Here is a 13,308-nt window from a genome sequence, read left to right as displayed (position 1 = left end):
GGTTTTTCCAATTGCTTCTTACTTTCCCACCTCTCTCCCCAAGAAGGTAACCAAAAACTGTCTCAGATAATGCTTTTTGAGGAATACAAAGTTCGGGAAACGTTAATCACAACATCTCTCTCTCTCTCTCTGCAGCCTCCCCTTGTAACCTCTGATAAAAAAAAAAAAAGATACCAAAGGAAGGGCGTACATGAGGAATTATTGGGTAGGAAAATGATTGTGTGGTGGGACTGAGGGTCTATGGCAAGATAGAAAAGGGTGACCTATTTCTTTCCTGATGGCAGTAGAATCTGCTGGTTTCCCTAGAGAGAGGTTCTCCACCTTCTTAATGTTGCAACCTTTTAATACAGTTCCTCAGGCTGTGGTGACACTCAAGCATAAAATTACTTTTGTGGATACTTCATAACTGTAATTTTGCTACTGTAATGAATTGTAATTTTTTCCAATGTTTCTGATGAAGCTATGTTTTCCAATGGATTTAGGGGACCCCTGTGAAAGGGTCATTTGATTCCTAAAGCGGTCTCAACACACAGGCTGAAAAACACTGCTCTAGAGAGTGTATTACACAATATCTATTCCCTTTCTAGTGACCTGCTCAGCTTTGTAGAGTGTATAGAAAGATTCATTTCTCAATGATTTGGAATGATTTGTGTGCGTGCCTCTGTGTGTGTGTGTGTGTGTGTGTGTGTGTATACACACATATATTAGCATCTTTTGTTTAGTTTTTCCTCCTGTCATCATCCCATCCCTCCTCCTTTTCATATGGCTTATCTTTTTCCTTTCAAATAGGCCCCCTTGCTTTCATGCCTTATGTTTATACATATAAGGGGATCTAGATGGACAGCTAAACTGGTTCTATATCATTGCTGTTATTAGTGCAGCAATAAACACAAATGGTAAATATCTCTATGATATGTTAAAATGTCTCCACTATTAAAGCAGGACCATTTATTTTTCTCAAAGTCTTCTAATTTTTGTAAATATTAGTACACTTCTAATATTAATCTTAATTATGAAAAAAAGTGCACTACTTGGAATGATCTATAAAAGATTCCTGAAACAGAGTATTTACTGACTTTACTCTATTTACTTTGGGGCAGGGGGTGGGGCTAGCAACATTCTGTATTTTCCTTTCCTGGCTATCTGGAGTGGTTGTGATAGTGCTGGGCTGTGTTGGCACAGCAATACAGTTTATCCCCAGCCTGGTCCAGAGCCTCAGTACCTCAGCAAACACTGTGCCACCCTTCACTGCCCTGGAAGCAAAAGACTCCAAGATCTTCCATGATGGCAAAGCCATCTGTGGAATAAAGCCCTGCTTCTGAGCTCTCCTGGGAACCTGCTGAGTGAAGCATGTTTCATGCCCTAAGCAGATGTGTATTTTTTTTGGATTGATCTCTGCTGGCAGGTTGAAGACATAAAGACATACACAGGATTCAATTTCACTGCAGGTCGCTTTACTCACCATTAAAAAAAAAAGTTATTACTTAATCAGTGCAGGGAGTCAGATAATTCTTATTGAAACCTCTTAAGCTTATGAAATAAAAAATCAAAATAGATAGTCTGCTAGCTAGAATATGCTTCTAAGTGCACTGAATTTGGTTCCTGAAGCTTCCAGACATTGGATGCCAAACTGAGGTGTGTGTGTGTGTGTGTGTATACTGTAAGTGTGTTTCCCTGTGGCATGGAAGGGGAAGAGAACGAAGGGAAGTTTGAAGGGTGGGCTGGGTATGCAAACACTAAGATTTTGGGAGTCTTCTCTTGATGTCAGGGTCTGATTTGTTTGCTTTTCATGTATTTTCTCTCTTTGTAATCAAATGGGATGGTGTTGGGGTTCTAGGATAGATTAGAAAATTTAGACTGATTAAAGTCGATTATTTATAAATGGTATCAATGACTGAAGTGCAGAATTAAGGATTAGTGTTAGTAGGGCTGGTTACTAGAATAATATGGGTTAATTGAGAATGACCACATAATGCAGAAAGCATAGAGATGAGAGAAAAACAGAGAGGAAAAGCAAACAAATGACAGAAAAGATCGAAAGGAGCCAGGGTGGGACCTGAGACATGGCAACACTCTTTTCTTTGCTCACTTTGTAACCAGGACTACAAACCAAGAAAACCTTTTTCAGTAGGTTTTATTCCCCAGGACACACTTTCCTTAAAAGTGTCATCAATTGGAGTTCTAAAAAGATTGCATTAACTGGAGATGTACCATCACCTTCTATTTCTCATCAACAAAATGACCAGGCTAGCGTCAAGCAACACTAATGCTGGCCTTCCTCGTTAGAGACCTTTAACACACCTCTTAAAGGAGATGGCCGCTTTAGGGGTGATCCATTGTGAATGCTAACTTTATGAAGACACTTTGACAGAATCTGGAGGCAGAAATGTCTTTTGTGACTGAATTTCCATATCGACGAATGTCAAATTTGTCCTCTGAGAGATGACCAAGAGTGTCTGTTGTTGTGCATTGGTACCACTGTATCAGTTTGGATGGCTTACGGGAAGGAAAAAAATCAAATTTATGCTTTAGTAAGAGGAAGAATGCAGATGCTATATTTGTCACCACATATTCGGATTCTTAAAGGTACACGTAACAGGTTGTGTCGGTACTGGCTCGATATCTAAGCTCTGGAGAGACTGAAACTTGAAGATTTCAAGTTCAAGGCCACCAGGAGCAGCAGATAGAAACCTTGTCTTTAAAACAAACAAATAACAAATAAACACAAAAGACTTCCAAGTCCTGGTAATTTCTAGGTTTTTCCATTCTAAACAAATAGGCATCATTGCACGTTATTAATTTTTCTTGGTAGTAATTATGACCTAATTGCATGGGGCCAGGGAGAAGAGATGTGATATGATACATGCAGAACGAGAACACAAAGGGCTTGTCGATTTGAGAGAAGGGAATCAGTAAGAATGGAGCCCAGGAGAGGACAAATTATAACCAAGTGTAATGGGCACAGATATATGAGAATGCCATAACGTTACCCATTACTTTGTATAGTAATCTTAAAAATTAATAATAAAAAATTAAGGCATGCTAGTGGTGTCTGCTGAACAATCAATCCTTTGCTTGGCTAAACTCTTTTCAGTTCCCAAGATGTCCTCTTCTATGTTTGGACCATGTGGCCTCATACTTGCTCCTCTCTCACACCCAAAGGCATCCGATAAGGTTATCTGCATTGCTGATTGCTCAGGTCTTAGCTCAGTGGCCCACTCTCAGAGAAGAGTTATGTGGCCTGAACGGCACTCTGGAGCCACACCTGTCCCCCATCTCACCACAGCCATTTCCTCCCTCTCATACCATTCAGTTCATTTCTCACAGCACTATCTAAATGCAAACTGATTCTTAAAAGCAAATCTATCCCTTGACAAGACAATTTCATGAATGTATTCAACAATATGTTCTAGCCACACCCATCCCTCTTTCCTACCTTGTCTCCCCATTATCCTCACAACCATCTCTTCTCCTACCAAGTTTCCATCCCACTTACAGGTCTTTTTTTGTTGTTGTTGGTGTTGATTTGTGACTTATTAGGTTTTACCAGGGTTGAGCATGTGAGCATGGGTGTGGAACACCTACTGACATGTGGGTGACTCACCAGTTGCTGAACTCTCATGACCGGACTATTTCACAGAAGAGTCACCTCTCATTATGGTGCTTTAGGGGTTGACTTGTTAGAGGACAACTTAAGTGATGGGAAATATAGATAAAGAGTCAAGTAAGAATGAAGGATGTGGAGGATGTTTGACAAAAGCCAGCTGAGGACTCATGCTGAAATAGCAAAGCATGAAGATAAGAGCATTAAGAGAAGCAGAAAGGTAAGAGGCAACGTTTCAAACAAATATTTTAAGCAATATGTCAGGCTGTTTCAGGCCATGGAAAACTTCATTCCATGCCTGAAGATCTCCCACCTAGTTCTTATTTGTGTTTCCACATCTTAGTTTCATAGGGACTTTCCTCATCTTCGATGTGCAACACAAATGACCTTGAACTCATGTTGATTTATCTGCCCCACCTTCCCAAGTGTTGTTATAACAGATCTTTCTGACTAAGCTGACTCATTAGTGTAGCTGCCTCTGTTCTTTCATGTCCATTAAACCCCTCATACAATTCATATTGCACCCTTATTTTTTGCATAGTTGAGATATTCTGTAAAGAACAGCTATTACACTGATTTATGTATTCTTGAACTCATGTTTTCAGAGTTTTTTCCCACAGCTTTCTTGGCTGCCCTGAAGGTCACAGCATCACCATTTTCTTCAGGATTACTAGACACATTCTTGATTCCTGGAATCATGCTATTTTTCCCTATTATGTAGTCATTATCCATGGCAGGGAGAACATTCTACAAAAAAGAAAATGAAATAAATGTGTACATTATTATACAAACAAGCTTTATGCCAACAGCAGCCATCAGCATAGGAAGAGACCCACGTCCTGCTAGTTCAGCTCCAGGGGTAGAAACCATGCCACGCCATTCCTTCCACTGCCAGCAGCCATGCAATCCTCAACATGATCAATTGGTCTTTGTTTTTGTCTTGAAGTGGATTGATGATTTGAGATTAGACTGTACTTTAGTCTTTGATCAATGTAGATAGGGACAAAGAGTTGTTTATATTATTATGTTTATGTAGCTAAGGAAATGTCACTGTGTTAGCCTTCTGCTATTGTAACAGATACCTAAAACAAATCAGCTGATGAGGAAAGAATGGTTACTTTGGCTCACAGTTATGGAAGTCATGATGCCTCATTACTTTTGTGTTAGTGTAGTAAGGTAAAGCATCATAACAGAGAGCAGATAAAGCAAAAAGCTGGTATCTTGGAGTTAAAAAGAAAAAAAGAAGCATAAGAGATATATTACCTTAATCTAGGGAAAAATTCCAGTGACCTAAGACCTGACACCCACCCCTGCTCTGCCATTCTGCCTACACACAGACATTAGGTTCCATCTCCTAGAGGCTCTATCATCTTCCTATGGTGCACAAGCTGCAGATTGAGCCTTTAATCTAATGACTTTAGAGGATATTTAAGATCCATACCATAGTGTCACTAAACCAAGTTTTTCCATTTTAATAAAGTTACAGAACCACATTAATACCATGAAAGCAATGCATAAATTTCTCATGCAATGTGGCCCTACCCTTCTTTTTGCCTGATGATGATGAACTCAGGGTACATGTCCCTGGGGATGGAATCCCAGCCTGGATGACTCAGGTCAGATATTTAACACTCTTTTACATCTGGGAAATCATGCTGGTGTTAAGGGCTTATTGCTCCCTGATTAGGCTGAGTGGAGGGTATTTTGTGTGACTCGATTCAGAGATAGTGAAGAAGTTAGAAAAGAGTAGTTATCCTGGGAACAACATGGTGACAGACATGGCAAAGGAAGAAAGAACTGACCACGAGAATGAACTCAGTATGACTCAGTGCACTAGGCTCTGGGGCCTACTTTTAGGCATTTCATTCCTGACCTGTATTCTACATGTTATACAGTCACCATCAAATCATGGTATAATTAGTTAGTTATAAGGCTTTATGTTCTCTTTGCATGGAGACCAAAATTATACCCTGGTTTCTGCTTTGGAAAAGGCAGTCTAGGGTGAACTGCAGAGGTAGGAGCTAAGTAGATCATTGGCTGAGAAGCCAGATTAGCCACAATCAGTGACAAATTGGTTGAGTGGGTATTGAGTCCTTCAAGTCTTCTGGGGCTTCTTGGAAAGAGGACTGGTTTCTTCTGGTCACAAATGTCAGCAACTTTCCTTGCTTGTGAAATAGAGTTTTAAACTCTTGCAATCTGAAGAATGCAGAAACACTCAGGATTCACACTTGTCCAAGTTTCTTTTACAAGTACACAGGATAAGAGAAGCATCACTCTCTGAGATGCCCAGGAGCACAGGTTTTGAATTTTCAAATATTTATATTTGCACAGTGAAATTAGGGATACACTCTAAGACTAAACACAGAATCCATTGCTTTCTATGCCCCTGAAAGTAAATTTATACATATGCATATTACTTATCTTGCAAATTTTATGTGAGTCAAAGTTTTGTGGCCTGGAATTTTGAACCTGGGGTATCATAGCAGTGCTAAAAACATTTTCAATTTCGGACTTGGGGATTCAGGATGCTGAGCATATATTATAATTAGAAGCATTAAAAATAGCATTCACCTTCTATTTCAATGTACACTTTTATTCATGGTTGAAAATAATAGTTAATTACATATAACTTGTAAACTTATTCAGAATCAGTGTTCAGAGAAACATAAAAATATGTGGAATAAATGACATATTCTGTAGAAGTTGATATATAGGTAGAAGCACAAAATGTAAAAAGTAAAATTGTGAAAACAAGTCCTGTTACCAGTATGTGTAAGAAGACTCATTTTCCAATATTATATAGGGCAGTTCTTGACAGAGTTCAGTTATTTTTATTTACTTCACCTGGTAACTCAAGAAACAATAGAAAAAGACATTAATAAATATACAGAGAAATCACTTCACAGTGTTATGTGATAGTAGAAACTAGTATCAATACAAAATACCACTTGAGGTTTTTACATCGAGTTCTAGTGCCAAGTTTGAGAGACATCTTGGTTAGCAAGCAATCTGCGAATTCTTAAAAACAGATTTTCTTAAACTGCTGGTAAAACTGTTGATGGTTTAAAAGCAACTAGAAGTAGACAGGAGGTGCTGCGACCTGTCGTTTTAACAGCAGGCATGGAGCAAAATGCTCCGCTGCTTCCTCTTCTCTCCATAAGATTGCTTCCTCTTCTCTCCATAACACCAGGGTTGGTGTTACAAAGGAGAGAGCAAACTCACTGTTAGACACACTGTTAGTCTCGGGAACAGTAGAAGGCTTAGGGTCATTCTTGCTATTTCAATATTGCCATCTTCATTCAGCAATAGTACTAGTAGTATCAAGTTTATCAGAAATAACAGCAGAGGTGCAGCTATGCATGGACCTCCAAGTACAGCAGGCTTTCCTGGAGATGCCCCCCCTGAGCACTGCTTTTTCTTTCCAGACAGTTATGTCTCTTAAGGGTTTCTTCCATACCCGATCACTCCAGGCCCCGTGATAGTATTCTCAGATCACTGCAGAGGTAACTAGAGTATATCTGTGTGTGGCTGAGACAAGCATAATTATTTAGACTGGCAGAGGCGACAGAATGGCCTACCTTATTTAGAACTCAGGAGTGCAATGGGCTGGCTTTGGTTTGTGTGATCCGGTAACTGGTTCTCAGATCTGTCAATCAAATCCTAATTGATAGGGCACTATTTTCAAATGTGGCACACACATGCCCAGAGGGAAAGGTGGCTCAGATCTCAGTGTCTTGAGCATCACAGAATGAATGAACAGTGGTATCTCAGAGGTTGAACTCTGTAAAGGAAGAAAAAGTCTGCCCTAAGCTATGAGGAGTTCTGTAGTCAACTTCTCAAAGAAAAAAATGGGACATTTGATTAGTTTTCATTGCTTCTCTGCTCCCTGGGCTGGGGAATTCTTTCAAAGCCAGATTCTTGCCAAGTGTTTGTTAAAAGCATCCCATTGCATTTGGGCTGACCATCTTTCTTACTCGCCAGAGCTCAGAATCTGTGGGGAAACATGTACTTCACACCTTCTTCCAGGGCCCAGATGTTTTAGAATGGTATTTGCTTGAGGCTTTGCAGATTAATCTATCTCCTCGGGGTTAGAATGTATGTTCCCCATGGACACACTCTCTGTTATTTTGCTTTATTTCTCTAATACCTGGACAGTGCCTCACACCCATGAGATTCTCGGCAGGCGTGATTTGAAAGAAAGGCAATTACCATCGCTTGCCACCACAGCTTGCGTGGTGTTGCTTAAAGGAGTTCATAGAATCTTGTGTCCCTCCTTGTATGCTGGTAGATTACACAAACTGGCAGTGACCCGCAATAAAATTTCCCTATCAGTAGCCGCTCCTGAGTGGTCAGCTTTATACACGAAAGAGCAAATCTGATTAATCCAGGAATGAGAAACTTGCCTGCCTGAGCAGCTGCCAATGGAGTTGATTTTATCAATTACCGATAGACTAAAAATAGTACAGGAAAACAAGGTTGTTTGGGAGAATGTAAGCCTGAGCTCTTGAGTTGGAAGAAAGGATGCCAAACCAATGTGGCATGCTTTGGAGGAAACTTCACCTTTTCTGTGAAATATACCCAGATGTTGAGAAGTCTGTGCTGGAGAAAACCATGCTGTTCCACCAAAGGAGACAATTTGGTAACTACAAGGTAAAGGAGAATTTATCAGAAACTAGTATTAGGAACCTATATATGGAAAATCAAATCCTCTTCCACCCTAGATAATTTTTTTTTTTTTTACCATATTGTGGCTCCTATGTGGGGCATGCATGGGAGATATCTGTGGTACAATGTTCTTTATCCAGTGTCTTTAGCATTAGAGACCATAGGCCACCAAAACACTCTGGAAATATCATCCTACAAAAAGCAATGCCATATTTAAAAAGCACAGAGAATAAAGGTCTCTCTTTCTTTCTCTCTCTCTCTCCCTCTTCCTCTCCCTCTCTCCCTCTCCCCCCCCGTGTGTGTGTGTGTGTGTGTGAACATCAGAAAAAAATTACCAGCAGTCAAAAGTAATGCATCTTATTCAGATAAAGCAATAATGGTTATAATTGTGAAAGAGTGAAAAAGAACTAAAGAATACCGATTCTTAGTTCACACAGACATGATTTTAACTAACATCTGGCTTTATCGTAGTAGAAGTAAAACAGTTTTGCAAAGCTATGCACTACTGCCTGTAGACTCTGTTACAGGAATTTTTACATCGCCCATACCCATACGCCAGTGATTCAGGTTCTTATGTTAGTTTTCTCCCTGTGTTTTTTCAGAGGCAGTGTGTTTAAATGTTTGTCAGCATTTCTGCATATTCTCTGCAATGGCTCCATTTTATGTTTCCTGCTCCTTAATGCGTTGGGTGCTTGGAAATTACTTTATTAACACAAGTCCAAGTTGTGTTTTAATTAAGAATAATAAATACTAGGCTGGAGAGCTTCCCTCTGAAGAGAACTCAGGAGTTTCAGAAAGTGGAATATAGAATACCTACCGGGAGTGGCCGAGACCTTTTTGTCTGTCTTTTGCTCCTTGGTTCTGCTGCGAGCACGGGAGGTTGCTAGGCAGCAGGGCTCTTGTCATATGTAAGAAGTCTCAGAAAAAAAAAAAAAAAAAAAAAACAAACCTACAAAGTCAGAAATTTGTCATTGTTTCCAGCCCAGGGCATCTCGCTGGGGACTCTCACCTACAAGTTACTAGGAGACGATGAGAAATTGTTTTGTTATTCTATGTCAGACATTTTGCTCTAGGAACTGATGTGGATATTAATTCTAACTCTCTTCACTTCAGGGTTTTCCCTCGAGAACGTTAGAGTGTTTTGAAGTGTTCACACCCACGTTTCCCTTGAGCTATGTGAAATGGAAAAAAAAAGTAACATCTACATCTTTAAAAGAGAAAGAGGCATGCTTTTATTGCAATTATTACTGGTGCTAATAATACGCTGTGCTTCTAGCAGCATCTGTCATGTGGCAGCTCAGATCCTCAGCAGAACTTTAATAAAAGTGCCTTAAAGGTTGTGTTTAATTATTACGCAGCTCCTTAGTTACGGGTTTGGAAATGCAAGGTTTCTGTGGAGGAAACCAAGGAAGGTGGATGCAGGGGTCCTAAAACAAAGGAGAAATAAGGAACCAAGCCCAGAACCTGCTGACATCACTGCCCAAACCTCCTACTTTGACAAGGATTGAGTCAAAGCAGACCCTGCAGATTCAAGACCACAGGGGGCATTTTAGAGCCAGCGCAGGGACTTTGATCTCTCTGCATATTTCAGGTAGTTTGACATCTGTCATCAATACCTTTTCATGTGTTATTAAAAAGCCTAACAGTAACCAACTGACATTTTAAATCCATTATATGAAGCATGTGATTTAAACACAATGAAATGAACTAATGAGTCTTGCTTGTCCTCCAAAAAACAAGTTAAGTAAGCTATAAGACTAAGAACACAAGAGTTAGTTCTAGTCTTAAAGAGACTTAGCTTGCAGGCTGGGCATTGTGTCACCTGCTTTTAATCCCAGCACTCAAGAGGCAGAAGCAGGTGGGTTCCTGGGGGTCTGTGAGTTCCATGCCATTCAGGGATATATATGGAGAGAGAGAGAGAGAGAGAGAGAGAGAGAGAGAGAGAGAGAGAGAGAGAGAGGCTTTAAACAAACAAACAGAGATATACTATAAAATTTATAACTTTTAAAAGCTATAGAGAATCCAAATAAATACCTATGCACACTGGATGAATAAATGGATCTATTATCATAAATTGTTTATAATTATAACTCCACCCCTGGTAATGAGAAGGAAAGTGTATGACACAATGCAGGTACTGATGAAGGAACTGGAAAGCTGGTTCACAGCTTTACCTGTTTCTGTTATCTGTTTATTTACTTACTAACAGAACCGAGGATTGTACTCTGGGCTCCACATATGCTACGCAAACACTCTGTCAATGAGCTATATCCTCAGTATCCATTTCTACTATCAAGACTTGAATTCAATATAGAAACATTGATTGTTGGACTCTGATCTGAGACTGCATGTGGTCTTGATAAACTCTTTTGTAAAACTATAGGCAGTGAATACGCCTTATGGTTAGAATTGGAGATGTCAGAAAGAAAATCGAATGATCCCCTTTGAGCAAGGAGGCTCAGGGAAGACGAAACTGTAACAAGCAGTGAAAAAGTGGCTGTAAGCAAGCTATTAGCACATCCACTTCCCCGGGACCTGTCATCCAACAGTTGAAAGTAAGCTCTCTGTGTGCTGGCTGCTAGATGTAGTGGGCAGGTTGTTCAGAGCACACAAAACAGTGTTTAAGATGCAAATGAAGAAAGCAGACACAGGGAGACCAAGCTGGTCTGTCTTGTGGAAAGCAAAACTACAACCATTTGTAATGAGATCTGATGCCTTCTTCCAGTGTGCATGAAGACAAAGTACTCATATACATAAAATAAATAAATTAATTAAAAAAATAAAATGAAACAGAGAGAAAGCAGTGGTCAGGGATTTCTAATTATCCCTCTACCCCGACCCCCAGAAGACAAAATGAAGTCAAGAAAACAAGCAAAACAAAACAACCAACCAACCACCAACAACAACAAAATGGAAGAGAATGCTGATATCCTCTAGCTAGTGATTCTGTTAAGAAAAAAGGAGAGGCAGGTGATAGCGAGGAGGCCAGCAGCATGTGTCTTCCTTCAGGTGGCCTACAACCTGAACATCCATGGCTATACAGATCTGAATCAAATGTCATTACAAAGCAGCTGGCCAGTGAAAACCTGATCACCAGGACTCTATAAAAGACAGCCATGGAACGAATGCAGAAGAAAAAGTCTAGACTGAGTCACAGATCTAATAGGACACTGTATGAATTTACTGCTGTGACCAGCCTCCGTGTCCTTCTCAAATGGGCACAGGGTGACACAGGTCTTTCCAGTGCAATGAGTTTAGCTTGCAGAGAAAGAGCATACTCTTATGGGTGTGTGCACATGAGTGCAGGTACCTGCAAAGTCTAAAAGGGGGAATCAGATCCCCTGGAACTAGAATTACAGGCAGTTGTGAGCTACCTGGTGTGGATGCTGGGAATTTAACTTGGGTCCTTTGCAAGATCTGCAGGCAAGCAGTATGCACTTAACCATCTTGAGATTGACTTAACATTGAAGCATCTTTTTTTTTTTTTTTTGCCCCCTTGCTTACATAATTTTTAAAAATGACATCTTGCTATTCTGTTCAAGCAGACTTTATACTTCTGGCCTCAAGCAATTCTTCCACCTCTGGCTTCTGAGTATTAGATCCCAACTCACCTAATCATTTTGAAATTATCAGGGGTTAGCTGGATTTGGAGGCAATTTATGCTGAAAGAGACTATGAGCAGCACTCTTCAGTTCACAAAACCATTTCCTAGAGCGTTGTTAAACAAGCGGGATTTGGAGCACCCAATCCAAGAAGAGGGCACAGTAAAGTCTAATGAAAACATTTTTATGATTTTCCTCAATTTTAAATTTCCCAAAAATAATGTATTTTTTTTCAAGTAAAAAAGTTGAAGACAGAGGTTGACCAACTTAAAAAAATGTACTCCCCCCGCACCCCCATTTAGTTCGTATAGTGCTGGTAATCGACTCTAGGGTCTTGGCTTCAACGATAGTCATGTGCTCCATCACTGACGTACCTCTCTAGCACCACTTTTAAACGTTAAAGTAGCAACTTTTTCCTCCTCATCCTCTTCCTTGTCTTCCTCCTCCTCCTCCTCCTCCTCAACTTTTTCCCTTTTCCTTACCCTCATTCTTCTCTTCCTCTTCCTTTTTTAATTTTTGTGACAGACTCTCACTAAGCCACCTAGACTGCTCTTGACTTTGTGTTCGTGCAGTCTCTCCCTCCCATGTAGCAGAGGTTGTAGGCGTCTGCCACCACGCTCAGCTGAGCTCAATTTTAACACAGAGAAAATAACAGAATACAAAAAGGTCAAATGGAGAGAAACTCAAAGCAAATCCACATGAATCAGGAACAAGACAAGGATGTACAAAAGATTATGCATTGTAAGCGACCTGTCCTGATCCTCTTTCCTAAGCACTGCACACACTAGGTACCTGTTGAATTAAGTAACAATAAAATAAAGATCTTATTGATTGGTACAGAAGACCTTATGGAACAGAATTCGACTGTTTTACATGGAAGAAGTAAACTGTTGGTGCTGTTGTGTGTGAACTGAGCCTTGTATTGAATTAGCTCTTTAGATTAATGGCAACAGCAGAAAAAACAAAATACATTTTACAGAATTAATGAAACACTGGACAATCTAGCATCATATATTAGGCTTTCTTTCTGACCATAAATACCAGATAAGAAAGCAAGAAGCAGATAGTTTTATTTCATGGAGCTGATGATGATATTTTTCACAATATTAGAAAGTATATGTCTCTTTTTTTTTGTACAATGTGTTATAATTAAAAAATTGAGACCTCCATTTCAACAAGATGGTGCTCTCGAAGTATATGCAAAAGACTGCTCAATATTCTTCTATATGTGTTTAATATTCTTAGTTTTAGATGAGCACAATATAATTTAGAATATAGGCTCTAGTGTCCAGCATTTTTTGCAACAGAGTTTGGGGTAGACCAAACTTTGGCAAATGATGTAAGTAGACATACTGTAAGTCAGCTTCTGAGATGTGTTTTTAAACAAAAGGAATGACATTCCTTTTGCCTTTCTTGCCTTTACTTCCCTTGGCTGGA

The 13,308-nt window shown here is 39.8% G+C and overlaps 2 long non-coding RNA genes across 2 annotated transcripts in view; one reads left to right on the top strand and one right to left on the bottom strand.

Annotated features, from left to right (window-relative positions):
- LOC143438490 (uncharacterized) overlaps positions 1-13,308 on the top strand; it is a 176,750-nt gene that overhangs the window by 27,426 nt on the left and 136,016 nt on the right. The window lies entirely within an intron of this gene.
- LOC143438488 (uncharacterized) lies at positions 8,108-12,637 on the bottom strand. The gene is made up of 3 exons (XR_013107286.1): positions 9,087-12,637; positions 8,346-8,461; positions 8,108-8,247 (listed from the first exon to the last, which is right to left on the bottom strand). It is a non-coding gene; the product is annotated as an uncharacterized LOC143438488 (long non-coding RNA).

The sequence above is a fragment of the Arvicanthis niloticus genome, chromosome 25, assembly GCF_011762505.2.
Source record: "Arvicanthis niloticus isolate mArvNil1 chromosome 25, mArvNil1.pat.X, whole genome shotgun sequence".
NCBI lineage: Eukaryota > Metazoa > Chordata > Mammalia > Rodentia > Muridae > Arvicanthis > Arvicanthis niloticus.
The sequence above is the reverse complement of the archived record's forward strand: the minus strand, read 5'-3'. Positions and strand labels throughout refer to the sequence as shown.